This window comes from Thalassophryne amazonica, chromosome 1, assembly GCF_902500255.1.
Source record: "Thalassophryne amazonica chromosome 1, fThaAma1.1, whole genome shotgun sequence".
Classification (NCBI taxonomy): domain Eukaryota; kingdom Metazoa; phylum Chordata; class Actinopteri; order Batrachoidiformes; family Batrachoididae; genus Thalassophryne; species Thalassophryne amazonica.
The window spans coordinates 36,731,569-36,753,001 of record NC_047103.1 but is presented as its reverse complement, the minus strand read 5'-3'; positions in this window follow the sequence as shown (position 1 = coordinate 36,753,001).

The window sequence follows — 21,433 nt, the reverse complement described above, 5'->3', positions numbered from 1 at the left end:
CATGGTAAACTTCTGAATGTCACATTGCTGAGAGAGAGAGATAATGGTGACGTGCTGGCCTTAAATGAAATAAATTGACTATTTATTTTTACACTTAAGCTTCTGTTTTTGGTCTTATGACGCTTGAGTTCTAAACATTTATCAAATAAATCAGGGCCCCTTAATGTGGCATATGCTTGACAATGTTTACATTAATTTCAAACAGGTAATAAAAAATAAAATGCAGATATTGCCAGGGAAGCAAGACTACTAAAAAACAAACACATTGTTGCTACATGGGTCTGGAACTGTAGGGTTTGGATCAGAGTGAGAGAAAGGACAAAGGGTATACAATTCAGAGACATGGAGGACCTTACAAAGTACAGACCTGAGTAGACAAATAAATATGATGTCGATTGGTAGTATGACCAACAAAAAATTAGATCAAACATGGAAACAGAGGATAAAATATATGACAGACACCAATATTGATGAAAGTATATCTGACTTGACTACAATTGGTTGTGAGTATTATATGGAAAAACAGTTAAATAGTGAAAAAATTACTGAAGACACCCTGTCACTCATACATATAAACATCCGAAGCTTGTATTGGAAAATGTCAAAAATAAAAGATTATTTAAACCAGTTTAAAAATAGATTCAGCATTGTTTCAGTCACAGAATCTTGGCTTAAAGATGACCTCATGGCTGATGTTCAAATGGAGGGATATGAGCTATATGTTGTAAATAGAAGAGATAAAAAAGGCGGAGTTATTTCTTTGTACATAAAAACAGATCTGATGTAAAATTGTAGAAGAAATGACAATTATAGATGATGTCATAGAAATTGTAACAGTGGAAATTGTACATGAAACATCTAAAAATATTCTAATCAGTTGTGTATATAGAGCACCAGACTCTTGTGTTGCGAAATTTACAGATAAAATAATAGAATTATTCCATCATATCAAAAACAAAACGCTCTTTATGTGTGGACACTTTAATGTTAATGTGGAAAGCTCCAGTTGCCAAAGAACAAGTGATTTTGTGAATTCAATGAATAGCTTGGGCTTATTCCCCTTGATAACAAAACCAACCTGAATTACATCGCAAAGTGCAACTGTAACTGACAATATATTCACAAATAGAACAGATGAAATTATTAAGAATGGGATCTTGATGACAGATCTTAGTGATCATTTACCAGTTTTTTCAATATTTAAATATAAAAATAGGTACAAAAAAAACCTTATAAACTTTAAAAGAGATAAGTCATTAAAAGCCTTAGAGGCATTAAATTATGACCTTAAAAATCAAAATTGAGAAGAAGTTTATGTCGGCGACGTTAATGTAGCATATAATTCATTTATGAAAATACTGATGAAATCATAATAAAAATTGTAAATTAATAAAAACTAGTAAGAAAAGAGTAAATAAACCATGGCTAAGGGAATAAAAAACTCTTGTGTAAAGAAAAACTATTTATATAGGTGCTTTTTAAAAATGCAAACAAAGGAAACAGAACACAAATACAAAAAATATAAAAATAAACTATTGACAATAATTAGGAAACAAAAAAAAAATATATATATATAGTGAACAATTAAATATACTCAACAAAAATATAAATGCAACACTTTTGGTTTTGCTCCCATTTTGTATGAGATGAACTCAAAGATCTAAAACTTTTTCCACATACACAATATCACCATTTCCCTCAAATATTGTTCACAAACCAGTCTAAATCTGTGATAGTGAGCACTTCTCCTTTGCTGAGATAATCCGTCCCACCTCACAGGTGTGCCATATCAAGATGCTGATTAGACACCATGATTAGTGCACAGGTGTGCCTTAGACTGCCCACAATAAAAGGCCACTCTGAAAGGTGCAGTTTTGTTTTATTGGGGGGGGGGGGGGGGGGGGATACCAGTCAGTATCTGGTGTGACCAGCTTCCAAGAATTGTGTACAGATCCTTGCAACATGGGGCTGTGCATTATCCTGCTGCAACATGAGGTGATGTTCTTGGATGTGTGGCACAACAATGGGCCTCAGGATCTCGTCACGGTATCTCTGTGCATTCAAAATGCCATCAATAAAATGCACCTGTGTTCTTCGTCCATAACAGACGCCTGCCCATACCATAACCCCACCGCCACCATGGGCCACTCGAACCACAACATTGACATCAGAAAACCGCTCACCCACACGACGCCACACACGCTGTCTGCCATCTGCTCTGGACAGTGTGAACCGGGATTCATCCGTGAAGAGAACACCTCTCCAACGTGCCAAACACCAGCGAATGTGAGCATTTGCCCACTCAAGTCGGTTACGACGATGAACTGGAGTCAGGTCGAGACCCCGATGAGGACGACAAGCATGCAGATGAGCTTCCCTGAGACGGTTTCTGACAGTTTGTGCAGAAATTCTTTGGTTATGCAAACCAATTGTTTCAGCAGCTGTCCGAGTGGCTGGTCTCAGACGATCTTGGAGGTGAACATGCTGGATGTGGAGGTCCTGGCTGGTGTGGTTACACGTGGTCTGCGGTTGTGAGGCTGGTTGGATGTACTGCCAAATTCTCTGAAACGCCTTTGGAGACGGCTTATGGTAGAGAAATGAACATTCAATACACGAGCAACAGCTCTGGTTGACATTCCTGCTGTCAGCATGCCAATTGCACGCTCCCTCAAATCTTGCGACATCTGTGGTGTGTGATAAAACTGCACCTTTCAGAGTGGCCTTTTATTGTGGACAGTCTAAGGCACACCTGTGCACTAATCATGGTGTCTAATCAGCATCTTGATATGGCACACCTGTGAGGTGGGATGGATTATCTCAGCAAAGGAGAAGTGCTCACTATCACAGATTTAGACTGGTTTGTGAACAATATTTGAGGGAAATGGTGATATTGTGTATGTGGAAAAAGTTTTAGATATTTGAGTTCATCTCATACAAAATGGGAGCAAAACCAAAAGTGTTGCGTTTATATTTTTGTTGAGTGTAAGAGTAAAGATAATATGAGGGCAACATGGGGAATTATAAATAGTGTGATGGAAATTGATGGAGTGAAATCAACTTTTCCAAATTACCTTGTCAAGGAAAATAAAGAGATGTGACAGAAGTTGTAAATGAGTTTAATGATTATTTTTCAAAGGTGGGATCAAGTCTGGTGTGTTGTGTGGGCCGCTGAAGAGGAGGTACTGCTGGCCCACCACCACAAGATGGCGCCCTGCTTGAAGTGCGGGCTTCAAGCACGAGAGGGCGTCGGCTTTGCTGGAGGTGACAGCTGTCATCAATCAACACAAGCTGTCACCCATCACCACCACTACAAAGACCGGACTGCAACTCCACCTCCTCGCCGAGAAATCAACTACCATTCAGGTAATTTCTCAGCTGACTGACACTTTGTGTGTAATAACCTGAACTTCTGTTGCAGCCGTTTTCCTGGAGTGTGTCCTTATCTGAGGGATTGGCGTTTGGTGTGACAGCGACGGCTTCGCCTCACACCCCAACCCAGATAAGTGATTGACCAGGAGCTGCACGAGTGTGTGTGATTGGAGGTGGAGGTTTTCCCTCCTTTACTTAATACAGACTGTGGGATTACTGAGTGTGCGAACTCACACTCATCTGGACTGTCTCTGTTCTCTGCCAGCAGTACCGGGTCTGACTGCTGAAGACAGCGGCCACCTGGGGCGCAGGGCTTGGCGGCTCCGGTGTTCTTCAGCTCCGTTGGTGTTGGAAGCTGTGTGGGGATCCAGCTCTTCTCTCTCCAGGCGTCTTCTATCATCGAGCCTGCCCACACGTCACCTGGTGTATGATTGACAGTCCACCATATTGTTGTTGTTGTGCGATTCACAACATTAAATTGTTACTTTTTGGCTTATCCATTGTCCGTTCATTAACGCCCCCTGTTGTGGGTCCGTGTCACGACACTTTCACAACATGGTGGGAAATAAACCAATAGTAGAAGATAAATACAATTGTAAATATGGTCAATAGTATTTTCCTTGACAATGTGGAAAAGATGAAATAAGGAATATTGTAAAAAAAACTGTAAGCGAAAGATCAACTGACTATGAAGATTTAGACATGATGACTGATAAAAGTATAATAGAAACTGTTATTGAACCATTCACTTACATTTGTAATCTCTCTGTCAACAGGAATTTTCCCAGACGAAATGAAAATTGCCAAGGTAGTCCCATTATATAAAAATGGAGACAGACATAACGTTTCAAATTACAGGCCAGTGTCATTGATTCCACAGTTTTCTAAAATTATGGAAAAAGTTTTTGTGACAAGGTTGGATAAATTCATTGAGAAACATCATATTTTAAATAATGCTCAGTATGGATTCAGAACAAAACATTCGACAGCTATGGCAATTATGGAATTAACAGAGAAAATAACAGCAATAGATAATAAGGATTATTTTGTAAGTGTTTTTATTGACCTGAAAAAAGCTTTTGATGTTATCGACCATTATAAATTGCTTCACAAGTTACAACAATATGGAATAAGAGGGACTGCACATCAGTGGGTAAAAAGCTACTTAGAAAATAGAAAACAGTTTGTTCAGATAAATAATACTAAATCAGAATTGTGTAACATTATTTGTGGAGTAGCACAAGGGTCGGTACTTGGACCCAAACTGTTTATTTTGTATATCAATGATTTTGTGAATGTATCTAATGTACTTGGTAGCATTTTATTTGCTGATGATACAACATTATTTTACTCTGGATCAGATACAGAAGGTAGCACAAGTGATAAATACAGAGTTGAAAAAAGTTAAATATTGGTTTGATATAAACAGATTGTCACTAAATCTTAATAAAACAAATTTCATATTGTTTAATGACAGAGTAAAAAAAATGTCATTAAAAATAGATGGAATGGACATTCAAAGGGTTAAAGAAGCGAAATTTTTAGGAGTCATGATTGATGAAGATTTTACATGGAAGTCGCACATAAATTACATAAAAGGAAAAATAGCGAAAGCCATTGCCGTTTTGCATAAAGTAAAATATTCATTAAATAGTTATGGATTATTAACATTGTATAATTCATTGATTGTCCCATATTTAACTTATTGTGTAGAAATCTGGGGATCAACATGTACAACTTATACACAACCTTTATTTATTTTGCAGAAAAGAGCTTTAAAAGTGATTAGCAACAGTCGTTTTAGAGATCTATCTAGTCCATTGTTCATTAAGTATAGGGTAGTTAAATTTCATGATTTAGTTGATTTGAAATTATTACAAACAATGTACCAAGCGAATAACAATACCTTACCATTAAACATTCATAATACGTTTGAAAAAAGAGTAAGTAGTTATAATTTGAAAGGCATAGTCTTTAAAAAAACCAAGATTCAGAACCGAGATAAAGGAACGGAGTATTGCAGTGAATGGTGTAAAATTATGGAACTGGTAATGTTTTGTTATTTCTGCTTTTCTGTTTTTTTTTTCTTTTAAATGAATGAAATAAATATTTTAAAAAAAATGGTGATACAGCCCCAAATCAGAAAATGTTGGGATGATATGGAAAATTTAAAATGTATAGTAAAAACTGATCCTTACAATTTCATTTAGTATACATCCATTCCTGCGCCTCCTTCCAAAAACAATTGGGATGGTGTCAGTTTAGGGATAGTAATGAGGGAAACAAAATTCAATAATGTTACAATAAAGAGTGGATGTCAACAGGTGAATGTAATGATTTTGTACAAAAGCAGAAACCACAAAAGGGTGAGTCTCTGAGGAGCAAAGATGGGCAGAGAACATATAGATTTGGTAATAAATGTGAGAATTATTGAAATGTTTACAACAATGCTCTTCAAAGAAAGGTTGGAAGAGATTTCCATATTTCTCCCTCGACACTGCATAATGTCTGTAAACCGATCAAGACATCTGGAGGAATTTCAGGGTATAAACGGCAAGGGCGCAAGCCCAAGATGAACACGCATGGGCTTTGATCCCAGAGATCGCACCACATCAAGCGCTGTCATTCATAAATGGCTGATATAACCACATGGGCAATAGAACACTGGAAAACTTTGTCAAGCACTATAATAAAGAGAGTCACAAAAGCCACTAAAAACTTTACTATGCATAAAAAGCCTTGTTAACCTGTGGCATCTGTTTCTCTGGGATGGACCATTACACAATGGAAACAGGTATTGCGGTCAGATGAATCTGTATTCCAGATCTTTTTTTTTTCTTTCTTCTTTGGAAGAAATGGACAGGTATCAGCAATAAGTCCAAAAGACTGTCATCGTATGGGTTTGTGTCAGTGCACTTGGCAATAATAAGTTACACTTCTGTAATGATGGCATTAATGCAAAAAAGTACATTCAGATTTAGAGCAACATATGTTGCTTTCAAGATGACATCTTTTCCAGGGACGTCCATGCATGTTTCAACAAGGCAGCTGTTAAGTGTGCTTGTGTTCAGTGTCGAAGGTTTCTGGTTCAAAACCCACCCCTACCCATTCTCAAATCAACATGTAGATCCACCTCAGATCTGCAGTAGCAACCTGAGTGATAACAAGGGAACAGCCGAAGGGAGTTTCTTACTAATGAATGCAAAACCACATACTGCACACATTACAAAGGCACGGCTGTGATACGAGTAACATGGCTCACGGTGGTAATAGTGTTCCTGGGGTTTTTCTAATCTGTGAAATAGGGGTACTGCGCCCCTTGCTGAAATGCAGATTTTTACCCGAGGCCAAAATATGGCCATTGGGTATTGCAGACTTTGCATCTGTGCTCAGTATAAGTCCAGTCCTATTACAGCCAGGGCCTTCAAATTCACAAGGAGCATTCTTGGGACACAGGCTTGGGACAAGTTCAAAGATGGGAAACCATCACCTATTCTAAGGGATCAAAAGGTCACACTCTTTCATTGATTACATGCTCATATCGTCAAGGGTATTTTAACATTGCGTTTAATATATACAACCCCAGTTCCAATGAAGTTAGGACATTGTGTAAAATGTAATTAAAAACAAACAATGATTTGCAAATCCTCTTCAACCTATTTTCAATTGAATACACCACAAGACAAGATACTTAATGTTCAAACTGATAAAACTTTGTTTTTATGCAAATAGTTGCTCATTTTGAAATGGATGCCTGCAACACATTTTGAAAAAGTTGGGACAAGGCAACAAAAGACTGGGAATTTTGATGAATGCTCAAAGAACACCTGTTTGGAAACAGGTGAGTGTCATTATTGGGTATAAAAGGAATATGCCCAAAAGGCTCAGCCGTTCACAAGCAAAGATGGGGTGAGGATCACCACTTTGTGAACAACTGAGTGAAAAAATAGTCCAGCAGTTTAGAACAATTTTTCTCAGTGTTGAATTGCAACGAATTTAGGGATTCCATCATCTACAGTCCATAATATAATCAGAAGATTGAGAGAATCTGGAGAACTTTCTGCACGTAAGCAGCAAGGTTAAAAACCAGCATTGAATGCCCGTGACCTTCTATCCCTCAGGTGGCACTGCATTAAAAGCCAACATCATTGTGTAAAGGATCTTACTGCGTGTGCTCAGGAACACTTCAGAAAACCATTGTCAGTTAACACAGTTCATCGTGATATTGACAAGTGCAAGTTAAAACTCTACCATGCAAAGTGAGCCATACATCCATAGCCATACATCAACAACATCCAGAAACGCCGTCGTGTTCTCTAGGTCCGAGCTCATTTGAAATGGACAGACGCAAAGTGGAAAAGTGTGCTGTGGTCTGATGAGTCCACACTTCAAATTGTTTTTGGAAATCATGGACGTCATGTCCTCCGGACAAAAGAGGAAAAAGGCCACCCAGACTGTTACTAGCGCAAAGTTCAAAAGCCAGCATCTGTGATGGTATGGGGGTGTGTTAGTACCCATAGCATTGGACAACTTACACATCTGTGATGGCACCATCAATGCTGAAAGGTACATCCAGGTTTTGGAGCAACACATGCTGCCATCCAAGCAACGTCTTTTTCAGGGACGTCCCTGCTTAATTCAGGACAGACAATGCCAAGCGACATTCTCCACACACTATAAAGCGTGGCTTCATAGTAAAAGAGTGTGGGTACTAGACTGGCCTGCCTGCAGTCCAGACCTGTTGCCCATTGAAAATGTGTGGCACATTATGAAGAGCAATATACAACCACGGAGACCCCAAACTGTTGAACAACTGTCAAAGTCGTACATCAAGCAAGAATGGGAAACAATTCCACCTACAAAGCTTCAACAGTTAGTGTCCTCAGTTGCCAAAAGCTTATTGAGTGTTGTTAGAAGGAAAGGTGATGTAACACAGTGGTAAACATAACACTGTCCCAGCTTTTTTTAAACATGTTGCAGGCATCCATTTCAAATGAGCAAATATTTGCACAAAAACAAAGTTTATCAGTTTGAGCATTAAATATCTTGTCTTTGTGGTGTATTCAATTGAATATAGGTTGAAGAGGATTTGCATATCATTGTATTCTGTTTTTATTTACATTTTCACAATGTCCCAACTTCACTGGAATTGTAGTTGTATAAAGATTTATTCCCAGCATACAGCCTTCCCCTTGACGATCGATTCTTCCAGAAATATATAACACCAATGTCAGGAAATAACAAGCCTGTTCATAATAAACAGTGTATTTGTTTCCGAAATACTTAATACATAGCAAAATATCATTAAGAATGCGCAAATACGTCATATTTCACACAGCTCCCAAGCTGTGTTTGTCGGCTCATAGCTAGGGGGGTTCAGAGAAACCGCCCATTTTGCTCACTTTTGCCACGATTTTCGTGCTGGTGCCTGTTTGGGGTCTCTCCCAGATCATAGTATTATTGAAACAGTAGTATAACATGTTTGGGACGCGCACCTGTAGGCACTCCCTGTGTTTACATCAGCATTTGATGGTGCGAGCTGTCAGTCCGCTGTTGTGTGCAGCTGGTCCAAGTTGAAAAAAGAGTTCGCTTCTGCATCGCAGAGCGTGAGAACACAGAAGGCAGAGCACAGAGTTTACAAACATATTTTTAAACTTTTCTTTCAAACTCTGTGCAGCCCAGTCTCACGTTTTTTTTTTTTTCGTGCTCCCGTGACGAAATGAGTCAAATTTTTGTGACGGGGTTTTTATTAACTCATTATTACTAACCCTACTCCTACCCCCGACCCTAACCTTAACCATAACCTAATCCTATTCCTTCCCCCCACCCTAACCATAACCACCCCTGACCGACACCCCCCCCCCCCCCCCGCCCCGCTTCACTTTTAATTTTGTGCAGCAATCACGGAATGAATTAGAATGAATTTGTGCTGCCGTGACGGAAATGAGGTGTTTTTCGTCACAATATCATGAACCAATAGATTAATGTATATTAATGTATAAGGATGGTCAGAAACTCTGCTATAAGGATGAGCTGAAACGGCACATGAAGAACACCAACATCAACTCTGGTACACGGTAAGACCAAGTAGAGACAAGATCTGTCGCAGCGTCATCCAAAAGTCAGATCACTGCGACCGAGAACAGGAACCTACATGACGACCAAACAGCTCATGACAGGAGACTCACCACCCGGACTCAGTCCGTCTGTCAGTGAGCATCACCAAATTACTTGTATACGAGGTCTGTTAGAAAAGTATCCGACCTTATTATTTTTTCAAAAACCATATGGATTTGAATCACGTGTGATTGCGTCAGCCAAGCTTGAACCCTCGTGCGCATGCGTGAGTTTTTTCATCCCTGTCGGTTGCTTCATTCGCCTGTGAGCAGGCTTTGAGTGAGGTGTGGTCTACCCCTCTCGTCTATTTTTATTGCGAATAAATGTCTGAACGATTTGGATCTTTGCTGCATCAATTTTTTTCCAGAAACTGTAAGAGACCTCCAGGTGGACACCGTTCGAAAAATTAATATGGCTTTCAGGGACGAATATTATGGGGATTAAACAGATTACGGGGTGTTACTGCCCCTTTAAGGATGGCCCACAACTGCTGAGAGCGCAGCGCGGCTCCCAGCGCCGATGGACAGGCTGACACCCTGCACAAACAACCAGATCATTTGCTTAGTTGATCCGGGACCTCGTCTGACTTTCACAAAAAGGCAGAAGATGTGGACATCAGCACTTTTTCTGGCACATTCCACCGTTACAGGAGTTTTTTTTTCATGGAAAAAGAAGCCAAGGGACGTGCCACGGAGCCGTTCATTACGCGGGACAAAACCACCTCAGTGTTGGTCTCACAGGACGGCTTAAAGGTGGATTTCAGACGGATTCCGGTTGCTTTCCAGTCGTGTGAATATCCGATTGTGATTGTGCATGAGCTGGACATGCCAGAACATGTCCTGTGAGGCTTCATCACGGCGTTTCTTTTCACCATGCAGCTCCGCCGCGACGCGCGGAATTCCTCCGCCTTTGTTCCTCTTTCCATGACAAAAACTCCTGTAACAGTGAAATGTGCCATTCATTTCTAAACTGGACGCTGTCTTGATCCGGTATGTCCTCTGACTAGCACAGGAATTGTGAAAAGATGTGGACATCAGCACTTTTTCCAACACATTAAGACAGACGTGCGGAGGAGTTCGGCGCGTCGTGGTGCAGCCGCTCGGTGCAAAGAAATGCCGTGATGAAGCCTCACAGGACATGTTGGGGCTTGTCCAGCTCAAGCTCAATTTCTCGGATATTCACACGACAGAAAAGCAACCGGAATCCGTCTGAAAGCCGTCCTGAGAGACCAACACCGAGGTGGTTTTGTGCCGCGTCAAGAGCGGCACGGTGGCGCGTCCCTCAGCTTCTTCTTCCATGAAAAAAAAACTCCTGTAACAGTGGAATGTGCCGGAAAAAGTGCTGATGTCCACGTCTTCTGCCTTTTTGTGAAAGTCAGACGAGGTCCTGGATCAACAAAGCTTTCACGTTGGAAATGATCTGGTTGTTTGTGCAGGGTGTCAGCCTGTCCATCGGCGTTGGGAGCGCGCTGCGCTCTCAGCAGTTGTGGGCCATCCTTAAAGGGGCAGTAACACCCCGTAATCTGTTTAATCCCCATAAAATTGTCCCTGAAAGCCATATTAATTTTTCGAACGGTGTCCACCTGGAGGTCTCTTACAGTTTCTGGAAAAAAATTGATGCAGCAAAGATCCAAATCGTTCATTTATTCGCAATAAAAAATAGACGAGAGGGGTGGACCACACCTCACTCAAAGCCTGCTCACAGGCGAATGAAGCAACCGACAGGCATGCGCACGAGGGTTCAAGCTCGGCTGACGCAGTCACACGTGATTCAAATCCATATGGTTTTTGAAAAAAAAAAAAATAAGGTCGGATACTTTTCTAACAGACCTCGTATATGCAGCAACATCTTATAGAAACAGCAACACATTATATAGTAAGAGAACTCATCAAACACATCAGCTGCAACACACACCTGGGGCCCCCGGTTTTATTCTTGGAGATTTTAATCACTGCAAACTGGAAATGTCTCTCCTCGGCTTTGAACAGGATGTTAAGTGTACCACTCGAGATAACAAGGTTTTAGACAAATGCTATGGAAACATTAAAAATGCATATAGTTCTAGAATGAAGCCCCCGCTGTCAAATTCTGATCATAATACAGTCCATTTAATTCCATACAAGACTGTGTTCAAGAGAAGGAAACCTCAGACAAAGACCATGTCTCCATCGACACAGGATTGTGTGGAGATACTTCAGGGTTCGTTCCTCTGCACAAACTGGAATATTTTTCATGATTTGGATATAAATGAGGTCACAGAAACAATAGCAGACTATAATAAGTTTTGTGTTGACTGTGTGGTTCCCAAAAAGAACATTATTGTGTTTCCCAACAACAAGCCTTATATCACGAGAGAAGTAAAAGACTGTATTAATCGTAAAAAGATCACTTTTAAAAAACATGATAGAGCTGGTTTAAAAACAGTTCAAAAAGAAATCAACCAACTGCTGTGGGAGGCAAGAAGGAAACACAGGAACATTATAGAACAAAATTTTAGGTCTATGGACTCAAGAAGGCTTTGGGATTCTATGAAAGCTGCAGTTAACATGACTACAGAGAGGAAAGGCTTTGGAACTCATGATGAACTGGAGAAAGCAAACAAATTTAATTATTTTTTTCTCAGGTTTGAAACTCAGGACTTTTCTTTCGAATGCAATCATGTGTTACAGTCTTTTCTTGTTACTGAGGTTGACTTGGTAGTTGACCCCCCATAAAATGAAGTTACTGTCAAGTAAGATTTGTAAGGGTAAATCCACAGGCCCTGATGGTATTTCTGCTTTTCTTTTAAAGACCTGTGCAGAAGAGCTCCCTCCAGCTTGGTGTCCAGTTTTCAGCAGTCTGGAGACACACACACAGTTCCTAACCTTTGGAAAAAAAAAAAATCTACTATTATACCTGTTCCAAAGAAACCCTGTCCAACTGAGTGTAATAATTATAGCGCATAGAGTTAACTTCTGTGGTAGTTAAATGTTTGGAGAAATATATTAATTCCATGGAAAGCTGAGTTCAGCCCTTAACTGGATCCACTGCAGTTTGCTTACAGACATGGGTGATGTACAGACGATGTAATCACCCATCTGACCCTAAAGCATCTTGAGGACCCCAAGGCTTATGCACGTCTTTTATTTGTCGATTTTATTTCTGTTTTTAATACTTTGCGGCCTCGTTGTGTGGGCCGCCTGAAGAGGAGGTACTGCTGGCCCACCACCAGAGGGCGCCCTGCCTGAAGTGCGGGCTTCAGGCACGAGAGGGCGCTGCCGCCACGGACACAGCCGGGGGTGACAGCTGTCACTCATTATCTCTTGACAGCTGTCACCCATCTACTCTACATCATCTCACTCCATAAAGACCGGACATCATCTCCACCTCGTTGCTGAGATATCATCTACCTGTGAAGGTAATATCCTCAGCCAGAAACTAACTGTGTCCTAGTCTGAATTCATTTTGCAGCTGCTTTCCTGTGGAGTGCCTTATCAGTGAGGTTGGCGTAATCCGCGACGGCTTCGCTTCACACCCCAACCAGATAAGTGTTTGACAGGAGCTGCACGAGTGTGTATTAGCGGTGGAGGTGACTTTCCACCTTCTGACTGTTTTTGTTACTGGGTGTGCACACACCTTCGTCTCACTGTTTGTGCTCCTCGCCAGCAGTACCAGATCCGACAGTCGGGGACGGTGATCACCTGGGAATTCGGGACTTGGCGGCTCCAGTATTCACCGGGTTCTGTGGCAGTGGAAATCGTGTGGTTCCGGCTCTTCTCAGGACAGACGTCTTCTATCCTCGAGCCTGCCCACACGTCACTTTTGTGTATTGACCGCTATCAGATTCTGAGATTGTCTGTATATTCGTTGTGCACATTCACAACATTAAATTGTTACCTTTTGGCTCATCTATTGACCGTTCATTTGCGCCCCCTGTTGTGGGTCCGTGTCACTACACTTTCCCCAACACTCATCTGTTGTTAAGCAGATTGTCTCAGATGACTGTAGACTTGCTTATTGTGAAATGTTTATTTTTTATTTTTTAACTAATAGGACTCAGAATGTTAAACACAGTCTCAGACTCCAGATCTATCAGTACAGGAGTCCCTCAGGGTTGTGTGAGTTCCCCTATGTTGTTTACTTTATATGCAAATGAATGCAGCAGTCGTCTCTCTCAGGGGCGGTCCTGGAGGCGGGCCGACCGGGAAGCCACCTGGGGCGGCATCACGGGGGAGCGGCACGACCGTGCGGAAAAAAAAAAAAAAAGAAAAGGTAAAAACGGGGTGTGTGTGTGTGTGTGGGGGGGGGGGGGGGGGGGGGGGGGGGGGTGTGTGTGGTTACGTTACGGCAGAGCGGCGCCTCCATCTCCCCCCTCCCCCCATCCCATGGTCGGGGCGTGCATCTGGCGCCTGTACAATCCACTGTCCTCAGATCACATCATCATCTGTCATCACGCTCTGCTCTATTATTGTAGAATATTTCAAATAAAGGTTTTGAAATTCTCTACATTCCCATTAGGTTTGATTCTGTGTTGTGTATAATGAACCGAAGGAATTCCCAAGATTATGGTGGTCGTGGTGGTCAATTGGTCAAGTTGAAATTGTTCAGCGACAGTCTCACCTCTCGCGTTAGGTGATCAACGCTGCACAGTGCAGAGTTTGTGCAGGGGTAGGGGGAATTATTCAATGTTTGGACGAGGAGGTGGTCGAAACGGAGTAAGACATAATCATGGATAGGAAATGATCAAAGCCATCCGGTGCCCAATTTCGAAAGAAAAAGAAAGAAGAAGAGGAGAAACGAGCAAAGGAAAAAGGTATGTATCGATTTCAGTGAGTGACACAATGAATTTAGTGGCCTAAATAGCCTGAATGAATGAATGAAAATGAATGAAAACTGTTTATTTCGAACATTTGATACAACAACAAATACAAGATAGATCAGTGAAAACAACAACAAAAAAGTTCCTACTGTGTACCCAACATGTCCGAAAAGGGGTAGGGTGAAGCATCAGCTTATTTATCCCTACCCCTTCTTCCCCACAACCAGTAATACCCTTTGCCACATATACGAGGGCTGTCCATAAAGTATAGGTCCTTTTTATTTTTTTCAAAAACTATATGGATTTCATTCATATGTTTTTACGTCAGACATGCATGAACCCTCGTGCGCATGCGTGAGTTTTTCCATGCCTGTCGGTGACGTCATTCGCCTGTGAGCACTCCTTGTGGGAGGAGTCGTCCAGCCCCTCGTCGGAATTCCTTTGTCTGAGAAGTTGCTGAGAGACTGGCGCTTTGTTTGATCAAAATTTTTTCTAAACCTGTGAGACACATCGAAGTGGACATGGTTCGAAAAATTAAGCTGGTTTTCAGTGAAAATTTTAACGGCTGATGAGAGATTTTGAGGTGATTCTGTCGCTTTAAGGACTTCCCACGGTGCGAGATGTCGCGCTGCGCTCTCAGGCGGCGTCATCAGCCTGTTTCAAGCTGAAAACCTCCACATTTCAGGCTCTATTGATCCAGGACGTCGTGAGAGAACAGAGAAGTTTCAGAAGAAGTCGGTTTCAGCATTTTATCTGGATATTCCACTGTTAAAGGAGATTTTTGTAATGAAAGACGTGCCCACGGGTCCGTGCGTCGGGACGCAGCCGGCGCGGAGCGGCGGCACAGGAAAAACACCTCCGTGTTGATAACCATTTGTAAAATCCAGGCGGCTTTTGATGGCTTTCAGTGGAGTGAGTATATGAGAAATTGTTTAACAGCTGGACATGTTCCAACTTGTCCTTAAGGCTTCCAACAGAGGTGTTTTTCCTGTGGCGGAGCGTCGCGGCGGCTGCGAGCCGACGCGCGGACCCGTCCGCACGTCTTTCATTAAAAAATCTCCTTTAACAGTGGAATATCCGGATAAAATGCTGAAACCGACTTCTTCTGAAAGTTCTCTGTTCTCTCACGACGTCCTGGATCAATAGAGCCTGAAATGTGGAGGTTTTCAGCTTGAAACAGGCTGATGACGCCGCCTGAGAGCGCTGAGCGACGTCTCGCACCGTGAAAAGTCCTTAAAGCGACAGAATCACCTCAAAATCTCTCATCAGCCGTTACAATTTTCACTGAAAACCAGCTTAATTTTTCGAACCATGTCCACTTCGATGTGCCTCACAGGTTTAGAAAAAATTTTGATCAAACAAAGCGCCAGTCTCTCAGCAACTTCTCAGACAAAGGAATTCCGACGAGGGGCTGGACGACTCCTCCCACAAGGAGTGCTCACAGGCGAATGACGTCACCGACAGGCGTGGAAAAACTCACGCATGCGCACGAGGGTTCAAGCATGTCTGACGTAAAAACATATGAATGAAATCCATATAGTTTTTGAAAAAATTAAAAAGGACCTATACTTTATGGACAGACCTCGTACACATAGATTCCTACACACCTAAACCGATATCAATATATACGAGGTCTATTAGAAAAGTATCTGACCTTATTATTTTTTTCAAAAACCATATGGATTTGAATCACGTGTGATTACATCAGACATGCTTGAACCCTCGTGGGCATGCGAGAGTTTTTTCACGCCTGTCGGTTACGTCATTCGCCTGTGGGCAGTCTTTGAGTGAGGAGTCGTCCACCCGCTCGTCGATTTTTTTCATTGTTTAGGAATGGCTCAGAGACTGTTGCTTTGTTTGATAAAAATTTTTTCAAAACTGTAAGGCACAACTGAGTGGACACCATTCAATAAATTCAGCTGGTTTTCGGTAAAAAATTTTAACGGCTGATGAGAGATTTTGGTCTGGTAGTGTCGCTTTAAGGACGGTCCACGGCGCCTGACGGCGATCTGCGCTTCGAGGTGGCAGCGTCTTGCCGTTTCAAGTTGAAAACTTCCACATTTCAGGCTCTGTTGATGCAGTAAGTCGTCAGAGAACAGAGAACTTTCAGAAGAAGTCGGCATGAGGAGTTTATTCGGACATTCCATTGTTAACGGTCATTTTGTAATGAAAGAACGTGCGGGCAGAGTCGCATGTCGGGCTGGACCCGACCACGGGGGATCGCGGCAGGAAAAACACCTCCGTTGGAAATCTTAACGGGCAAGTTGGAACATGCCCAAGCTGTTAAACAATTTCTCAGTTACTCACTTGTTGAAAGGCGTTAAAAGCCGCCTGAATTCTACAAATGGTTTTCAACACGGAGGTGTTTTTCCTGTCGCGGCGCACACAGATTTGCCGAGTCGTCACGGAAACGACTCGGCGAATTTGCGCGTACGTCTTTCATTAAAAAAATGTCCTTAAACAGTGGAATGTCCGCAGAAATTCCTCATGCCGGCCTCTTCTGAATCTTCTCTGTTCTCTCACGATGTCCTGGGTGAATTAAGCCTTAAATTAGGATGTTTTCAGCTCGAAACAGGCCGACGACAGCGCCTGGAAGCGCTGCAGGACGTCCCGCTCCGTGGGAAGTCCTTACACCGACAGAAACACCCCATAATCTCTCATCAGCCGTTAAACTTTTCACAGAAAACCAGCTTAATTTCTCGAATAGTGTCCACTCGGATATTCCTCACAGGTCCAGAAAAAATTTTGATAAAGCAACGTGCGCCGTCTCGAGCAGCGTGTGAAACAAAGGAATTCAGCCGAGAGGGCGGGACCACATCTCACTCAAGGCCTGCCCACAGGGAAATGACGTCACCGACACGCGTGAAAAACTCACGCATGCGCACGAGGGTTCAAGCATGATTGGTGTAATCGCATGTCATTCAAATCCATATAGTTAAAAAAAAAATAAAAGGGTCGGTTTATTATCTAAGAGACCTCGTATATATATATATATATATATATATATATATATATACACACACAAACATAAATATACACCTACACATACCTACTTACATACAAAATACTATATATTTACAAGCCGAAGCAAAAAACAAAAACACCCTAACCCTCATTACCCTTCCTCCTCCCTATACCTAGAAAAAAACATATTTTTGTACCACTGTTTGAACTGGTTCATGCTTGGACATTGCTTGAGCCCCACTCCCAATCTGTTCCACATCCTCACCCCGCAGACAGAAATACAGAAACCTTTTAATGTTGTTCGTGCCCACTGATGCTTTAAATTAAATTTCCCCCTCAGATTGCAATCCCCTGATCTGTTAAAAAAACGAAGTAAATTGTTTATTGCTTTATACATGATTTGTACTGTTTGAAAATGAACCAAGTCTGTGAATTTTAAGATTTTGGATTGTAAAAATAGTGGATTTGTATTATCTCTATAGCCAGTATTATGAATAATTCTTATAGCTCTTTTCTGCATTACTGATAGTGATTGTGTTGTACCTTTATAAGTATTACCCCATACCTCTGCACAGTACTGTAAATATGGTAAAACCAGTGAGCAGTAAAGAATGCGGAGTGAGTTGTGGTCCAGAATGTTTCGCTTTGTTTAGAACTGAAATGCTTCTTGACAGTTTACTTTGTATATGTTTTATATGAGTATTCCAGTTTATCTTATCATCTATTATCACCCCCAGAAACTTATTTTCATGTACCCTTTCAATATCTACCCCCTCGACTTGTAACTGAACCTGTATGTCTGTATTACAATAGCCAAATAACATGTATTTTGTTTTACTTAAGTTTAATGATAATTTGTTTCTGTCAAACCATATTTTCAATTTTCCCATTTCTCTACTGATCCTCCTCAGTAACTCCTGCAAATCCCCCCCTGAACAAAAAGTGCTTGTGTCATCTGCAAATAATACTAATTTTAATATTTTGGAAACATTGACAATATCATTTATATAAATTAGAAACAGTTTTGGACCCAATACTGACCCCTGTGGGACGCCACAAGCATTGTCCAAGCATGATGTATATTCCCCCAACTTCACAAACTGTTTTCTGTTACTTAAGTAGCTTCTCACCCAGTGCAACACCAACCCCCTAATCCCATACTGTTCAAGTTTATTGATTAATATGTCAAGAATGATTGATTGTATCAAAAGCTTTTTTAAGGTCTATACATATTCCAACTGAATGTAATTTATGGCGTTTGTAATCTCCTCAACTGATTCTATTAATGCAAGTGATGTTGAACTATGTGCTCTGAATCCATATTGACTATCAGTAAGTAATTTATGTTTATTTATGAATTTGTCTAATCTATTATTGAATAACTTTTCTAATAATTTGGAAAATTGTGGAAGCAAAGAAACAGGTCTATAATTTGTGAAGTGGTGTCTATCCCCAGTCTTATACAGCGGCACAACCTTAGCTATTTTCATTTGATTGGGAAATTTACCGGTTTGAAATGATAAGTTACAGATGTATGTTAATGGTTCTACAATCCATTCAATGACCTGTTTTACCACCACCATATCAATTTCATTTAAATCGGTAGATGTTTTATATTTACAATTATTCACAATGTCTATAATTTCTTTTCCATTCACTGCTGTGAGGAACATTGAACAGGGATTTCTTTCTATGAGATTATTATCCCAATCCTCAGGTTGGGAATTGGGACTTTTTTCTGCCAAGCTTGGTCCAATATTTACAAAAAAAAAATATTAAAACCGTTGACTACCTCATCCTTATTTTCCTTCTTGACATTATTATCAATGAAATACTGAGGGTAACTCTGTTTTTTATTACCATTTTTGATAATGCTATTTAATATATCCCATATTCCTTTAATATTGTTTTTGTTATTATATAATATGTTACTATAATATTCCTTCCTACATACCCGTATAATATTAGTTAATCTATTTTTGTATTTCTTATATCTATTTTCTGCCTCTTTAGTCTTTAGTTTTATGAATTCTCTATACAGTGTATTTTTCTTATTACATGCATTTCGTAACCCTTTCGTCATCCATGGTCGATCTTGGATTTTTTTGTTTTCTGTAGTCTTGTTTAATTGGACAATTTTTATCATATAATGATGTAAATATTTGTAAAAAAGTTTCATATGTACTATCAACATCACTTTCACTATATACCTTTTCCCAGTTTTGCTCCTGTAAATCCTTCTTTAGTGTGTTCATGTTTTCCTCTGTCCGCACTCGCCTGTATTTTATTTCCTCCTCTGGCTGATTCCGCCGATGGTTTCTATTATAAACGATGAAAACTGGTAGATGATCACTAATGTCACTGATTAATAATCCACTCACAGTGTTATTCTCAATATCATTGCTGAATATATGATCAATTAAGGTAGCACTATGGGATGTAATTCTGCTTGGCCTGGTGATTTTTGGATATAAACTCATACGGTACATTATATTGATAAAGTCATCCGTTATTTTATGCTTATTTGGATTGAGCAGCTCAATATTTAAGTCACCACAAATGAACACAGTTTTCTGATTAGTTTTTGAGAATGTTTTTCCCATACAGTCAGTGAATGTTTCAATACTAGATCCTGGTGCTCTATATATACAGCTGACTAATACATTTTTGCTTTTTTCTTCACATATTTCAATAGTTATACATTCTAATAAGTTATCGATCACAGTTGTCATATTGTCTACTATTTTATAATCCATGTTCTTATCCACATACACAGCCACTCCTCCTCCACTCTTATTCTTTCTGTTTACACAGTTAAATTCATATCCATCCAGTTCAAAATTCATTCCTTTATCTTCATTGATCCATGTTTCTGATATAGCAATTATATTAAATATATTTTTAAATTGACTTAAATATTCTTTAATGTTGTTAAAGTTTGCATATAGACTTCTGCTGTTGAATTGGATTATTGATAATTTGTTATCCGTTTTAATGATCCGATTAAACTGTTCATCTGTATAATAGTAACAACTGTCATTGATATTTGAGAAGAAATTATTGTCCGGGTCTATATCGTGCTCCAAGTCCAGTACATTGTGGTCTGTGTATTTAAATGTTCTCAGTTCTACTTTTCCATGATCAGCAATCCTGTGAGTTATATCCTTCTTGTCTCCAGATGTAGATGATGTAGTAGATGAATAGGTTCCTCTGGTCTGTGTCATGGTGTTGTGATGTGTTTGTGTCCTCATACCTTATTGGTTGTATTTGTCCAGTTCCTCGATGTTCCTGATTACCATAACCTTCTCTTGTTCTGGTGTTCCATTCAATTTGATAAATGTTTTGCAGTTGGATGTCCATGTCTGTTGAATTTTTCCCTGCTTTTTTAAGAAACGAGCTTTCCTGGCGATGTCTGCGTTTCTTTTGGTCAGATGTTCATTGATGAATACGTTTGTTCCTTTGAGTTTCCGTCCCTGTTTTAACAATGCCATTTTATGTTTTCTGTTGACAAACCTCATTATAACAGCTCGCTTGTCTCCATCCTCTCTCCTGGGCAGGGGGTGGCACGCTTCAATGTTATTACAGTCCATTTGAATACCTTTAGATTGCAGGAAGTCAGCCACCTGTTGTTCCACTGAGCTCGCCTCCTGCTCACTTGCCTCCCCTCCGCTGTCTTCTGACACCGCCCGTGCGTAGGATCAAGGTTTAATATGAATTCCTGTAATAATAGCGTCGTTCATCCTTGTGTACTGTTCCAATTCCGCAACACGGTTCTCCAGGTACACCAGACGCCGGTCTTTCTTGGCATTCTGGATCCGGAGAGCCTTCACTTCTTCCACCAGCTCCATAAAGGATTTCTGCTGCATTTTAACAACAGAGATTTCCTCAGACAAAAAGTCCAGGGACTTCTTGATATCGTCTCCCTCCTCCGCCGTCAGTGCCTTCTTCGGACCCATGGTCAGACAACTCCGCGCTGGCGCCTCGGGCCTCGGTAAAGCCGCGCCGGTGGAACTGTGCTGGCGCCTCGGGCTTCAGGTGGAGCCGCGCCAGTGGAAAACAATCCTGCTGTGGATCAGCGAACTTCACACTAATAATGTGATTATTAACTGTCAGATGACAATGTAAAACCTCTTAATCATTCTAAAGTTGATTGTAAGCAGAAACAAGGCAGTTTAAGCGCAAACG